This window comes from Amblyraja radiata, chromosome 23, assembly GCF_010909765.2.
Source record: "Amblyraja radiata isolate CabotCenter1 chromosome 23, sAmbRad1.1.pri, whole genome shotgun sequence".
Classification (NCBI taxonomy): Eukaryota; Metazoa; Chordata; class Chondrichthyes; order Rajiformes; family Rajidae; genus Amblyraja; species Amblyraja radiata.
In genome coordinates, this window is record NC_045978.1 from 21,163,402 (window position 1) to 21,179,887 (window position 16,486).

General features: G+C 40.4%; 1 protein-coding gene across 1 annotated transcript in view; it reads right to left on the reverse strand.

Annotated features, from left to right (window-relative positions):
* LOC116986315 (agouti-signaling protein-like) overlaps positions 1–15,991 on the reverse strand; it is a 38,202-nt gene extending 22,211 nt beyond the window's left edge. The window contains exon 1 of the mRNA XM_033041729.1: positions 15,900–15,991. The gene's annotated coding sequence lies outside the window, so the exon portion shown is untranslated. The remainder of the gene's footprint in view (positions 1–15,899) is intronic.
* Between the last annotated feature and the right edge of the window lie 495 nt (positions 15,992–16,486).

Here is a 16,486-nt window from a genome sequence, read left to right on the forward strand (position 1 = left end):
CAAACATATGTTTACAGATGCACTACAGATGCTGACGTAGAAAGTATCCTGCGTGGTTGCATCTTGGCCTGGTATGGCAACTCCAACGCATAGGAATGCTAGAGGCTGCAGAGATATGGACTCAACTCTGTTCATTACGGACATATCCCACCATCAAAAGCATCTACATGAGAGGCAGACTCAAACGATGGCATCTATCGTCAGAGATCCCCACTATCCAGCCCTGCCCTCTCTCACTGCTACCTCGGCAGGAGGAACAGAAGTCTGAAGTCCCTTGCTACCAGGTTTAGGAACAGCTACTTTCCTACAACTATCAGGGTCTTGAAGAGACCCACACCGCTCTAATCCTACCCCAACAACAGAACAATATGGACCTCATACTACCATTTACAAAAAAACAAAAAAACCCCAATTCTAATTAGTTTACTTTAATTTATTTTTTTATCCATGTCCACAGTATACAGGCACAGGATAAAGGGAATAACGTTTAGTGTAAGATAATGTCCAATAAAGTCCGATTAAAGATAGTCCGAGGGTTTCCAATGAAGTAGGTGGTAGCTCAGGAACACTCTCTAGTTGGTGATAAGAAGGTTCAGTCGCCTAATAACAGCTGGGAAGAAACTGTCCCTGAATCTGGATGTATGGGTTTCCACACTTCTGTAGCTCTTGCATGATGGGAGAGGGGAAAAGAGGGAGGACCCGGGGTGAGACTTGTCTTTGATTGTGCTGGTAGCCTTGCTGAGGCAGCATGAAGCATAGATGGAGTCAAAGGAAGGCAGGTTGGTTTGCGTGATGGTCAATTCTCTGCAATTTCTTGCGGCCTTGGATTGGGCTGCTCCCAAACCATGCTGTGATGCATCACGATAAAATGCATTGATGGCACATCAGTTGAAGTTGGTGAGAGTTGTTGGGGACATGTTGAACCTCCTAAGCCTTGTAAGGAAGTAGACCAAGACTAGTTACTGGTAATATTTAATCCTAAGGACTTGAAACTTTCAACCATCTCTACTTCGGTGCCATCAATGTATAATGGGGTACGTGTACCACTTCGCTTCCTGAAGTCGATCAATATCTCCTTTGCCTTGTTGACATTGAGAGAAACATTGTCTTCACGGCAGATTACGAGGTTCTCAATCTCCTCCCTTTGTTCCGTCTCATTGTTTGATATCTGGCCCACAAATTTGTAAAATGGCTTTGATTTGTACTTGACTGCACGATCGTGGGTGCATAAGGAGTAAAGAAAATAAAATTTTCATACTAATGTCTAGATTTTGCCCAGTCTTTCTTTTAAAATTTTACGTGCAATTTATGTATAATTTGTTTTGTATGTTGTCTGAATCTATATGCCTGTGATACTCCTGCAAGCAAGATTTTTTTTATTGTACCTCTATCTGTATTTGTGCATCTGAAAACAAATGTGAAATAGAATTTTCCGCTGGCTTGCTCTTAAGGTCATAAGATCATGTGATATGAGCAGAATTAGGCCATTCGGCCCATCAAGTTTACTCCACCATTCAATCAAGGCTGATCTATCTTTTCATTCTAACGCCATTCTCCTGATTTCTCCCCATAACCCCTGACACCCGTGCTATATAAGCAATTAATTTTAAATTCACAGAGACACTAAAATAGAAGGTAATGGTTGAGAAGGTTGTAAGGTGTCAAATCAAACTCTGCTTATTAAAATTAAAATCTGCTTTCAACTTACATAGATCAAGCCAAGAGACTTCCTGGTGTGGCTCCATAATTCTGTAGGGGGTAAATTTAACTTTGCAATCTTTGTTACCATTGAGTAATTGGAGAAAAAAGCTCAAAGAAGTCATATCATGACAGTCAAAATCTATGGAAAATGAAAGTGGTGACAGTATTCCATAGAATAGGTTTTGATCGTTGAGCATACCAAGCATTGACTTGTACCCCTTGTGAAGATCATATGTGGTGTGAGTAATCAGGTCTCTCTTTCACTAATACAAAAACTGCTACAAACTTTAAAAATCTGAGTATTGTAGTTTAGTTTAATTTAGTTTTGAGATCCAGCAAAGAAACAGGCCCTTCGGCCCACCGAGTCCACACCAACCACCGATCACCTGTTCACACTAGTTCTACGTTATTCCACTTCCTCGTCCACTCCTGACACACGAGGAGCAATTTACAGAGGCCAATTAACTTGCAAACTCGCAAATCGTTTTATTGATGGAACCTTTATGTCTATGTTCGAAAGTTGTGGGTAAAAGCCTTTTTTCAATGGTTAAGAACACATTTAAAGCTGACGTTTCACTGTTACATATGGGAGCTGTTGTCTTTCAGGTCAAGTGTGAAACTGAGGTCCTGTCTGCCTGTTCAAGTGGATGTAAAACATCCCATGACAACTGTTTCAAAGAGCAAAACATCCCAGTGAATATGAATCCCTCAACCAAAACAAATTAATTGCCTACTAATTTTATTTGTGGGGCTTCCTCTCTAGACTGTTTACTGTATTTGCGGGCAAGATCACATGGAAACTCAAAATAGTAATGAATAAATCAATATCAGGTCAAACCTAGTTTATTATCATGCACAAGTATGGTGAGGAAGAGGTGCAATGAAAATCTTGCTTACAGCAGCATCACAGGCAGACAAATACACAGAAACAACTTGTACATAAATTACACATAAAATTCTGCCACATAGTGAAAAGAAAAAAGAAAAACACAAGAGATTAGTGCAAAAATATACAAATTACAAACATATCTCTGGTATTGCCAAGGGCATAGAAATTCTGAGAGTAATTGTCTAAAGGATTTGAGTATAGGAGCAGGGAGGTTCTACTGCAGTTGTACAGGGTCTTGGTGAGACCACACCTGGAGTATTGTGTACAGTTTTGGTCGCCAAATCTGAGGAAAGACATTCTTGCCATAGAGGGAGTACAGAGAAGGTTCACCAGACTGATTCCTGGGATGTCAGGACTTTCATATGAAGAATGACTGGATAGATTTGGCTTGTACTCGCTAGAATTTAGAAGATTGAGGGGGGAATCTTATAGAAACGTACAAAATTCTTAAGGGGTTGGACAGGCTAGATGCAGGAAGATTGTTCCCGATGTTGGGGAAGTCCAGGACAAGGGGTCACAGTTTAAGGATAAAGGGGAAATCCTTTAGGACCGAGATGAGAAAAACATTTTTCACACAGAGAGTGGTGAATCTCAGGAACTCTCTGCCACAGAAGGTAGTTGAGGCCAGTTCATTGGCTATATTTAAGAGGGAGTTAGATGTGGCCCTTGTGGCTAAAGGGATCAGGGGGTATGGAGAGAAGGCAGGTACAGGATACTGAGTTGGATGATCAGCCATGATCATATTAAATGGCGGTGCGGGCTCGAAGGGCCGAATGGCCTACTCCTGCACCTATTTTCTATGTTTCTATGTTTCTAAGGGCCAGCCTGGCTGTGTGACTATATATGGGAGTCCTTTATAAAACTCAATATGTAGACACAAGGCAGGTCAGGCAGCATCTGTGGAAGAAAGTGAAAGGTGACGTTTCGGGTTGGGATCCATCTTCAGACTCATTATGTTTTGTCCAATATATAGTATGTTGGAAAAACTCAGGATCATCTGTTGAGTTTTGCTCAAGATTCCACATACTACAAAGTATTGCGTTCAGGTTGGATGAGGTAACCAAATAATATTTTCTTTAAATATTCCCAATGATTTAGCCTCCACAACCCTTGGGATGGAATATTCCAAAGATTTCAGGGATGCATAATGATGTCGGTCAAGGTGTAGAATTGCCATACCTCAAAGATGTGGCCAAAGTTTCCTTGAGATATGCAACATCCTTAGGGACTCATGGTGGTGCAATAGACAATGGACAATAAACAATAGGAGCAGGAGTAGGCCATTCGGCCCTTCGAGCCAGCACTGCCATTCAATGTAATCATGGCTGAGCATCCACAATCAGTACCCCGTTCCTGCCTTCTCCCCATATTCCTTGACTCCGCTATCTTTAAGAGATCTATCTAACTCTCTCTTGAAAGCATCCAGAGAACCGGCCTCCACCGCCTTCTGAGGCAGAGAATTCCACAGACTCACAACTCTCTGTGTGAAAAGGTATTTCCTCATCTCTGTTCTAAATGGCTTACCCCTTATTCTTAAACTGTGGCCCATGGTTCTGGACTCCCCCAATATTGGGAACATGTTTCCTGCCTCTAGCATATCCAAACCATTAATAATCTTATATGTTTCAATAAGAACCTCTCATCCTTCTAAATTCCACAGTATACAAGCCCAGCCGCTCCATTCTATCAGCATATGAAAGTCCCGCCATACCGGGAATTAACCTTGTGAACCTATGCTGCACTCCATCAATAGCAAGAATGTCCTTCCTCAATATGGAGACCAAAACTGCACACAATACTCCAGGTGTGGTGTCACTAGAGTCCTGTACAACTGCAGAAGGACCTCTTTGCCCCTATCTGTGACATTCAAAATAGAGATGGAACATCTGTAAAGCACCTTATGGGAATGCACAAATGTCAGAGGAGCATGCTGCATCCCAAACAACCCACCCAGCCTCCCCATCAAACATTGCCTCCTTCACCCATGTCAAAGTTTGTGGTTCCACAGAGGACTCTTCTGGCAACTTAGAGTCCTCTCACACTGCAGTGGAAACAAGTTGTGTTTGACCCCGAGACACTATTCAATTCATTAATGTTTCCCGAGATCCACTTGCAGAATGGCAATTTGCCTTCATCAGTTGGGCCATTGAATATGAGAATCAGAAAGTCATGCTGCAACTTTATAAAACTTTGGTTAGGCCGCATTTGGAGGATTGTGTGCAGTTCTGTTCGCCCCATTGCAGGAAGGATGTGAATGATTTGGAGAGGGTGCAGAGAATATTTATGAGGATGTTGCCTGGACATGAGGGCCTGAGCTATAGAGAGAGATTGGGCAAGCTAGGACTTTATTCCTGGGAGCGCAGGAGATTGAGGAGTGATCTAATGGTGGAGAATTGATTGGGTGAATGCACAGACTCTTTTACCCAGGGTGAGGGAATCAAGAACCAGTGAGCATCAGTTTAAGGTGCGAGGGGAAAGATTTAATTGGAATCTGAGGGGCAACTTTTTCACACAGTGGTTATATGGAACCCATTGTCAGAGGAGGTAGTTGAGGCAGGTACAAGCCAACATTTAAAAGACACTTGGACATGGATAGGAAATATTTTGAGAGATATGGACTAAATGCGCACAAGGCGGACCAGCTTAGATGGGGCGTCTTTGTCGGCATGAACGAGTTGGGCCGTAGGACCTGTTTCTGTGCTGTATGACTATGATTGTGGTTTCCCGAAATGCTGCCTGGATTAAACGGTATTAGTAGATTAGCTATAAGTAGCTATGATAGAAATATTCAAGAAGCATTTATGTAGCCCAGGGGTGGGGAACCTGCGGCCATAAGGCCGCATGTGGCCTTCTAGGCCATTAAGTGCGGCCTTTTGAATGACTCCAAATATTGTAATTGGCCAAATACAAGATGTCACAAAATGGAGAATCTCTGTATTTGCAAAGCCTGCTTGGGCTCTTTCTGTGAAAGTTGCAAACTGTGAGTCACAGCTCCAAGGAGTCTGAACCCTGGATGGAAGTTGAGTATAAGGTGAGGTTCAGATGTCCTTCCTTTTGTTAATATGTATGAGAGTTTTGCAGAAGAGCTGAGCAGGTTTACAAATGCATGATTACGATGAATTAGCCATCAATGTAACAGAACAACTTCGTGCAATACTCCAAAAGGAAAATATATATTATTCAATCGCTTTGGATGAATCAACGGATACTACTGATGGCGCAGGTTGTATAATTCATCAGGGCCATAACAGAAGATTTGCTTTGCTACAAAGAGTTACTCGCTTTGGGCACTCTTATGGGTAGAACACGAGGAAGAGATTTCTGCAACAACTTTCAAGATAAATGTTGTGAAGTTGGACTGGTTTTGGTTAATTTAGTGAGCGTATGTACAGACGGTGCATCTTCCATGACAGAAATACGTGAAGGGTTTATTGCACAGATAAAAAAGGTATTATCAGATCCAGATGCTCTCATTTCTTTTCACTGTATCTTACATCAGCAAAATCTCTGTGCTAATTGTGTGCCACTTGGCAACAAGTTATGTATTGTTAACTATATTCGTGCAAATGCAACATGGCATCGTCAGTTTCGTAATATGCTAAAGTTGGACGATGAGGCATTCAGTGTGGATTTGCCATATCATTGTTAAGTGCATTGGCTATCGCAGGCACATGTGTTAGCAAAATGTTTATCTTTGCGAGAACAGATAGTTAAATTACATGAAGAACAGAATCAGCAATGTGAATTATTGATAGAAGATTTCTATAGAAATACTTTCTGTGTGATATCATGTAAAAGCAAAACGACTTGAATGTTTCTTTGCAAGGTAAAACTTATGCCCCTGTCCCACTTAGGAAACCTGAACGGAAACCTCTGGAGACTTTGCGCCCCACCCAAGGTTTCCGTGCGGTTCCCGGAGGTTGCAGGTGGTTGCCGGAGGTTGCAGGTAGTGGAAGCAGGTAGGGAGACTGACAAAAACCTCCGGGAACCGCACGGAAACCTTGGGTGGGGCACAAAGTCTCCACAGGTTTCCGTTCAGGTTTCCTAAGTGGGACGGGCATAAAAGTCTATATATGATTTGTGGCAAAAAAAATTCAGTCATTTTGAAAATAGCTGTATTTTTTCAAAACTCTTCTTCTTCAAAATGAAATTTCGGATGAACATTTTTCCCAGTTAGCAAAGGTCATTGATGAGCAGGAGGATTCATGCGAATCATTTGAAGAATACGCAGCTGTTATAGACTTATTAATTAAAGAATACAATGAAAGGTTCACTGACTTTGAGAATCATCACACTCAAATTATAATTTCAACCCCACCTAGTTGATGTCTCCAAGGCTCCTAAAGAATTACAGATGGAATTGATTGAGCTCTCAGAAGATGACATTTTAAAGTACTTATTTGACACTAAGAAAGATCCGAGTGAAATATGGAAAAATGCAATAGAATACCCACGTCTTCGGCAACACGCACAAAAAATGCTTTCTTACTTTTCAACTACTTATTGCTGCGAATCTACATTCTCCAACCTAACCCAAATCAAGACGCCCTTAAGGTCACAAATGACGGACACCCATCTAGAAGATCAGCTGAAACTGCATACCTCCATGTTGCAATTAAATATTCAAATGCTTTCCCACAAAAAGCAGTCACAACTAAGTAATTAAACGGTTTAAGAAGGAACTGCAGGTGCTGGAAAATCGAAGGCAGACAAAAATACTGGAGAAACTCAGTGTGTGAGGCAGCATCTATGGAGCGAAGGAAATGGGTAAAGTTTCGGGCCGAAACCCTTCTTCAGAGGTTAACCTTTCAAATCTTAAAAGGTTAGTTAACTTTAGAATTAACTATAAATTTAAAATACTGTATAGACTCTACTATTCAAAGACCAAATTGAACAAGATCTTCCCAAAAGTCTCTCCTATTTGTGATAAATGTCACCTCCAAGAAGCGACTATAACCCATTCCTTCGCTTCCTGTATAAAGTTACAAAACTTCTGGAGGGGAATATTTGATATCTTCTCCAAAATACTTAAAATTAAATTGGAGCCAGATATAAAACTGATCACATTAGGTATGTCAGAGGCCTGCTGTAAGCTAACAATATTTCAAAGACATTTCCTTAATTACAACCTAATAATGGCGAAAAAACTAATACTCAAATTTTGGAAACAGGCAACAGTCCCCACAGTGAAGATGTGGATTATTGATATGTCCGAGACACTACATTTAGAAAACATTAGGCTTGTCTTGGCGGGAAAAGCAGATCAATTTCTCAAGACATGGTTACCTTTTACTGAATTTCTGCAACAACAGAATGGTTAAAACACAAATTTAAACCCGATGCCAGGGATGGGTGGTTGGGGGTGGGGGGGGGGGGGGGGGGGGGAGGGGGGGGGGGGGAGGGGAGAGGGAGGTATGTCTCCATCCTTTCTTATTTCTTTTCTTTTCTTTTCTCTTGCACTTCTTTGGTAGCTTAGGAGTCTTTTTCTTGCTTTCTCTTATTTTTCTTTCTTTCTTCTTTCTTTCTTTCTTTCTTTCTTTTTTTCTCTCTTTTTTTCCTTTTTTTAAAATTTAGGTTTCAATGTTAAAAATGAAGCTGTACAATAATTGTATAACTGTTATGTCGATCGCCTTATCCCTGTACAATTGCTTCTAATAAAATAAATTCAAAAAAAACAAAAAACTTTAGAATTAACAAAATGTTTTCATTTTCTTGAAGTTAGTACATAGTAGTTAGATTTTTACAAAATAATGTACATTTTGAAGTATATCTAATTGAAGTTTCTTGGATGCAGCCTTATAAGATTACAGCTAACTTAATGTGGCATTCCACCATGAAAAGGTTCCCCTCCCCTGAGGTAGCCACATGCCCAGCCGGGAATAAAGCTATAGGGACCTTGTGCAGTCAGATGGGTTTAGATTAAATTGGCATCATAGTTGGTGCAGCCATCATGGATCGAAGAGCCTGTTCTTGAGCTGTATAGTTTTATTTCCAATACGCTATGAGTAGAGCAACAATGTAAAAATACTAACAATCTTCAATCATCTCAACTGATGATGCCTGACTCCCATAATTTTTCTGGGTTTTTGTCAGGTTTCCAGTGGCCAGAGTATTTGTTTATTGTTTATAATGTTTAAAATAGATTTAGTGGGCTTCTGTGATAAATTGCACTTTCAAACATTTTTCCCCCCAACGTTAGCCAGCATCATGCAATCGCCAATCCATAACATGCAACTGTATTTAAAACTAAAGATCATTTATTGCTCATTTAACTGGCTCATCCGTGATGATAATCCTTGGTCTTGTCTCCATGATTTGCTTATACAGACCATTAACCCAAGGGATTTTACTGGAATGTTATAAACAAAATCCAACACAAAGCCACATGCAGAAATATTAGAAAAAGTGATCTGAAAAATTAGAAGTCATAGCATGAACGCAGTAGAGAGAATTTGAGAGTGTGGGAGCCAACTAACTATGGTCAGTGTGGACCCGGTGGGCCAAATGAGCTGTTTCCATGCTGTATCTCTAAACAAAACTAACTCGCTATGACCAACTAGGCATGTGTCCCCTTTGCGCTATCTATTTTACTTGAGTTTGACGTGATTGTTTTTGTGTGTAATATATCTTAGTTTGGATAGCATGAAAAACAAAGATGTTCACCGTACCTCGGTACACGTGACAATAATAAAACTAAACTCTCATTGTTGCAGCAATTAATTAATACTGCTTAAGAGGACAGACCTGGAGGAGCATAAGATTTATAGGGCTACAGGAAATTACAGAAGTAGGGAAGGATAACACTATGGAGAGATTTGAAAACAAACTAGCAGAGCTGCCACCTCACAGCTCCAGTGTCCCGAGTTCAATCCTGGGATCTGCTCCCGACTGTGTGGAGTTGCATGTTCTCCCTGCGACCACAGGAATACTTCTAGCTATTCTGGTTTCCTCCTACATCCAAAACACGTGTGGGTTAGTATACTCAAAAAGGTAGAGACTTGGGGATGCAATCAAGTCCATAACGTAAACCAGCCTCCCCCCACCCTCCTCACTCCCCCTCCCTCATCGATTCCATTTATACTTCATGCTATCAGGAAATCCAATATAATCATCCTGATCATTCCAACTACTCCCTTCTCCCATCAGACAGAGGATATAGAAGATTGAACACTTTACCGTGCTACATGAAATGGTAATATATTAATACCAATGCCAATATTACTGTCTATTGACCCTAGAGTGTAGATGAATGAAAGAATCTGGGGGGAAATTATGAGAAGATGTAGAGAACAGGTCATAAAGTGAGTTAGTGGGGGGGATGAATTGTGCTGTGAGCAGGATTGAGTCAATGGACCGAACTACACATCATAGGAAAATATGGAGAACTAAAATTTTAAATAACCTCAGAAAATTCTGAAAATACCCAGATAGCCAAGCAACCAATGAACCAACCAGATTTGTATTGACTAATGTGATTTAGAGGAAGAAAAGCAGAAACAGATTGTCTATTTAAGAGCCTCTTAACCGCCACTATCATATCTGGCTCCTCCGCCAACCCTGGCAATGCATTCCAGGCACCCACCATTCGCTGTGTAAAAAAACTTGTCTCTTTTAAACTTTCCCCCTCTGACCTTAAAACCATGCCCTCTGGTCTTTGATATAGTATTTCCACCCTGCAAAATAGGTTTTGAATGTTTACCCTGTAGATGGCTTGTAATTTTATATATTTCTATCAAATCTCCCCTCAACTACTGACACTCCAGAGGAACCAATCTAAGTTTGCCCAACCTCTCATAGCTAACACTCTCCAATCCAGGGAGTGTGCTGGTGAGCCTCTTCTGCACCTTCTCTACAGCATTCACATCCTTCACAACTTCACACAATACGGCAAATGTGGCAAACTGATGTTTTACACACTTCTATTCTTTTAGACACTGTGTTCCTCATTGCTGCAACTTGATTCATAATAAGTAGGTATGAGAAAAGATGGAAAATGTTGATTCTTTCTTTTCATTTTCCTTGTCGCTTTCAAACAGTTAAGTAACTCTAAACATGCCTTGTGCACATACATAACACAAACCTCAACTATGAACGAACACTGAAGACTTTGGATTTTCATTTTGCACTAGTATTGGTGTTATTAACTTATTGAATTTTTCTTGTAATATAAATTATCTATGTGTATTGCATTTACAGGTCTGTTATTCTGCTGCAAGTAAGAATTTAATTGTTCCGTTGTCGGTCTATATGATAATTAATTCTGCTTGACTCTTGACGTGTACCAAGGGAGTAATTTCAAGCTTCTAAATAATTGAGTGAAAAAAGCTGTTCATTGAAAGTTTGCCAGTCGTAAAAATATAAATTTTGTTGGATTTATAGTTAAAACTTGAATTTACTGCTTGGAATCCTGCAATTTAACCTAGAGATTATAATTGAAATAATACATTTGTTGGCGTAAGGTTTGGGAAATAAATCTGTCAAAATATTTAGCTCACTGGGTTTTAAATTCTTCTGTCAGCACAATAGTTCCAATAGTTCCACAATTGCTCGTGAAAGAATTGTTTGTGTGTTTTTTAAGGCCGAGAAGAGGACATTTTGTACTTTCATTCAAAGGATGTTAATGCTGACAATTATTGGTCATTCCTAAATGCTCCTAAACCAACAAGTTGAGTTAAGGGACGATCCTTTAAAAAGGAGATAAGAAGGAATTTCTTTAGTCAGAGGGTGGTTGATCTGTGTAACTCATTGCCACAGATGGCTGTGGAGGCCATCATTGGATATTTTTAAGGCGGAGATTGACAGATTATTTTTTTTGTATGAGTGTCAGGGGTTATGGGGAGATGACAGGAGAATGGGATTGAGAAGGAAAGATAGATCAGCCATGATTGAATGGCGGAGTAGACTTGATGGGCCGAATGGCCTTATTCTGCTCCTAGAACGTATGTTTTCCTCTTTTGCACCACCTGATGTACCCATGTATGACATGATTTACCTGGATATCACGTAAAACAATATTTTTAACAGAATCTTGCTACATGAGACAATGATAAACCAATATCACCAAGGTTAGGTTTTCCAAATATAGGTAAGAAAAGGCGTGCAATTATGTAATGCACAATAGTTAGTGAAAGGCTAATGCAACAGGACCTCCCAAACCTGTAAGTTCTATTACCAAGAAGGGCAAGGGAAAAGAGAGCGTTACAGACTCGCCATAGACTAGTTTGCTTTGGTGCTTGCAACCACTCTTTCCCCGTTCAGACTGTTTCTTTTCCCACGGATGCTGTCTGACTTGCTGAGTTTTTCCAAGTGTGCTCTGTTTATGTCTCAGCACAATACTTCCATTCAGACCTGGACAGAAGGTACATTGATTTGGGGCTGCACTAATTAACTCAAAACCCATTGTTAGTCACCGTGTTATAAGAGAAATAAAGAAACTAGGGAGAAGGAAATAAAGGGAACTATTATTATGCAGCATTTCAGAAATACTTGTGTACCTCACAAGCTTTTCCCAACTGGCAGGATGGTTGATTTGTTCCTGTATTAATGTCAAAAAGTATATTAAATAACTAATATAAGAGCCTCAGTCAACTGGGTGTGGTACATTCTTGGAGTAAGAATGATTGCAACCAACTCCTAAAAATCCCTTTCCACAACATTCTTATAACTTGTTCTATCCATATACGATGGATATAAGCCTGTTCTATCCGTCACCATTTTTACCACGGAACTTACTAATACAGTTGTCTTGAACAAAGAACAGCATGGGTACAGGCCCTTCAGCCCACAATGTCCATGCTGCACATGCCAAGTTAAATGAATCTCTGCCTGCACATGATCCATATCCCTCCATTCCCTGCATGTCGATGTGCCTATCTAAAAGCCCATCAAACACCGCTATTGCATTTTCTTATTCAGTCAGAGTATCTCTCTGTATTGTTTTCTTTCTCGGCACACATGTGTTGCTTCTCCCTAGTAAATCCAATCCCCCATGCTACCACCAATTGTAAAAGTGCCTGACTATTTTTATACCATACCACTTAAGGAGATGTTGCAAAAACATGGTTGCAAGTTTTAACCTGACAGCAAGTGATTCCATTTAAACTGTACTTTGGATAAACCCTAGAAATGACCAGAATTTACTCCAAACTGGAATAGCGTTCAGTGTATTGTTTGTATTTATGTTATTACCAAGGAAGCAGGCCATAGACACTGTAAAAGCTTTATACTCTTTATAACATCATTTCAATCTGTACATTAATATTAACAATATTATTATTTATAAGGCAATGGCAATAGTACAGAAGAAAATTAATGCATTGAAAATTATACTTATTTTGCTTAATTGTTGAAAAACAATTGAATTTGGTTTCTGAATAGCAAACCTACGAAATCTTCAGCGGATTCAACAATAACAGAACACAAGGCAGCTTTTCCAATGACGGAATGGCCCAAGTGTTCTGTTTAGCTGCGGGGTTTGCATGTTTAACTGGGGTCTAGTCAAAACAACTTTTTTTCCAGACAAGCCTTTGAGTTCGCTGCATCTCTGGCATCGAAGGTGATGCAACCACGATACCGTGCATAGGCGTTCTCTCAAACATTAAAGCGTAATGTTAATCCCATGATCATATTGAATGGCGGTGCAGGCTCGAAGGGCCGAATGGCCTACTCCTGCACCTAATTTCTATGTTTCTATGTTTCTATGTAATGATTCGACGCAAAAGCAACATGGGCTTGGCGGCTCTATGCGAATATAGAATTGAATACATGGGATCAGAGGCTCACACGGCAAATCTTGTCACTGAAACAATGGGGCGGACCCTGCCAGTATTGTGTGACCCCTGCCAATCGCCTGAGTCATGTTGTTATCGGACTCACCCGTGGCAAGTGGGTGGGAACGATCCACTGAAGTCTAATTTTGTGTGAATTTTCCAGTATTCTAGTAAACCGACACAGTTACTTTGGCAAAAGGACAGACTGTCGACAGCTAAAGACCTGCTAATAAATCGCAGACATGGCATAAAGGAACACGCGATTTCAAAGAAGGCGTTATTGACAGCGGACAGGTAGGGGGGCAACTTTATCGTTTCAAAAGGAATTGGACTTCAACAAATTTACCAGAATGATGCCTGGAGTAGGGGGGTATTGATAAAGGGAGAGGTTGGACAAACTTGGATTGTTTACTCTGGAACGTCAGGGATTGCGGAGAGACCTGATAAAAGTATATATAATTATGAGGGGCATAGATATGATAAACAGTCAGAACTTTTTTCCCAGAGTAGAAATATCAAATACCAGAGGGCATGGCTTTAAGGTGAAAGAGGCATAGAGTAAAGGAGACGCACAGGGGAAGTGTTTTACTTAGAGGGCTGTGAGTGCCCGCAACAACACTGTCTGTGGTGGAGACAGATATGATAGTGGTATTTAAGGTAATTTTAGTGAGGCATATGGATGCGAAGGGTGGGGGGGGGTTGAGTTGATAAGGATCATGTGTAGGAAGAATTGATGTTGACATCATGTTCGGTATATACATTATGGGCCGAAGGGCCTGCTCCTGTGCTGTAATGCTCTATGATAGACACAAAGCTGGAGTAACTCAGTGGGACAGGCAACAACTCTGGAGAGAAGGAATGGATGACGTTTCGGGACGAGACCCTTCTTCAGACGTGTAATGCTCTATGTTATTTTGCTGCTGTATCTTGCCCTTTGCTTTATCTATGGTACATGAGTTTCAGCTGATTGTATGGTATGTTTGATCTGTTTGAATAGCATGCAAAACACGTTTTTCACTGTACCTCGGTACATGTGACAATAACGACTTCAACTACAATTCCCTGACAAGGCAGTTCTGAGTCAAAACATTACCCATTACCAAAGAGTCTCGACATTCTTCAGACCGACAATCTCCAGGCCTCGGCGCTTCTCTAATCTTTCTTTTGCATTCCAGATTCTAATTGCTCCAATGTTGTCTAGCGATTAAACCCTGGAATGCCCATGCTCTCTCCTGCCAGACTTCTTGCCCCTTCTCTTTTAAGATGATGCTTAAATTCTACCTCTGTAACTAAACTTTGGTAACATTGCAATATCTTCTTGTGTGACACAGTTGAAACATTTGTTTGGTAACACTTATGAAGGCGCAGTATAAAAGGAAGTGGGTGTTTATTATATTTCAACTCCAATTGTACTTCTAACCGAAGTTAAAACAACAGGCATCCTTGTGTGTAGCCACATCCCACAAAAATATATATATTTGGCCTTGTTGTTTAAGAGTACAAAGGCAGGGAAGTACTCCTTACTTTGAATTGGGCCAATGAATGTTTCATAGAGCTGAACGATTTGAATAGGAACAGTTTAATGCCTCGTTTGGTCCTGACATGTTAAATAACGGTTTACTAAATATTCACAGCAGCTAAGTGTGGAATCCTAAACCATTCTTTTTTATTGTTGTACCCTAGATGCTGACACCGCTAAAACAGTCATCCTCGTCATCTGGTGAACATTAAAGTAATATTCGGCACTTTCTAATTTAGCAATATTTGGGAGATCTTTGTTTGCACGGAATGGAACGAAGTTAAACTAACAGATCCGGTAACAGTAACTATAACAGTTACAAGAGCCAAAGGACATTCTTAATTGCTCCAACTAATCAGAGCGGACACACGTTGCTTTCCAGCAAAATAACGCCGAGTTTTGTGGTCCGTTACACGTACGCAATAGCGTTGCGTGCAGAATCCCTGCTGTTTTTGTTTCGATAACTGCGCATTGTTCGGCCCAGAATGCTGCAGATTTGCATGCCTCCTAAAATCATGGAATTAAACACGTTTATATATTACAAATTGATAAATAAAACCACGGCTTCACTCCGGCCACATTCTTTCAAATCCTGGTCAAAGCACTTTGTAGAGTCCAATGTCCACTATTTAAAAACATATATATTATTCAGTGCTCTTTAAGATTTGTTATGCCTTAAAACGATCATCGACAACCTCTCTTAGTCTCACCTACAAATAAGACAATTTTCATGTCGAGAAATGTATATATATAAACTCGAAATCACAAAGGCATATTACATGAAACCGAAACCTCAGATACATATTATCTGCTAACTAGTATAAATATTCTATATGTGGAGGAAAATTTTCAAAGAAACAATATTTAGACGGATTAAATTCACATTATTGGAGCCTACCGGATGGCTCGTTATATAGGAAGCGAACAGAAGAGTGTACACGATATCCCCTGAACTCTGGCTCATTTAGCTGTTCATTGTTAAAGATTCAGGTCGAAGGGGAGCTGTTTGAAGAGCACCTACCCGTTCCGACTGCCTTGCTGTTCAGTGAAAGTTGCTTCTTAGCTCTGCAAATGTACAGCCATCCGGGAACGACTTAAATAAAGACTACCCGCCCCCCCTCCCCCTCCCACCATCTCCCCCCGTCTCCTCCTCCTCTTCTCAAAGTAAACTGGAGACAGCATATTACTTTCTCCCTCCCCTTCTGGCGGTCGGGGTAGTGGTGGTGGGAGAGGGGTGGGGATTGAAGGCGAGGGACTGGGAAGAATAGCTGTACTGTAGTTGACAAACATTTGGGAGCCTGGAGGTCAAAACCAAAGATCCTATAGATGTGTTTGAGAAAAACATGCCATTCATTGCAAGAAAAGATGTATGTGGTGCTTAGCGTTCTAAAGGCTTACTCAGCCTTAGAACTTTGGCGTTTAAAAATAATTGGAGATCTTTTTAAGAACAAAGCTGTTTTCTTTAACACAATCCCATAAATATGCGAACCATGATAGTGAAAAGGGAGATTGCTTTAAAATGGATGCTAAACAAAAGTTAAAATAAAATTGTGAATTGGGGTTCCACACAATTAATGGAACTGTGTGGAACAAGTTAATGTAGTATCT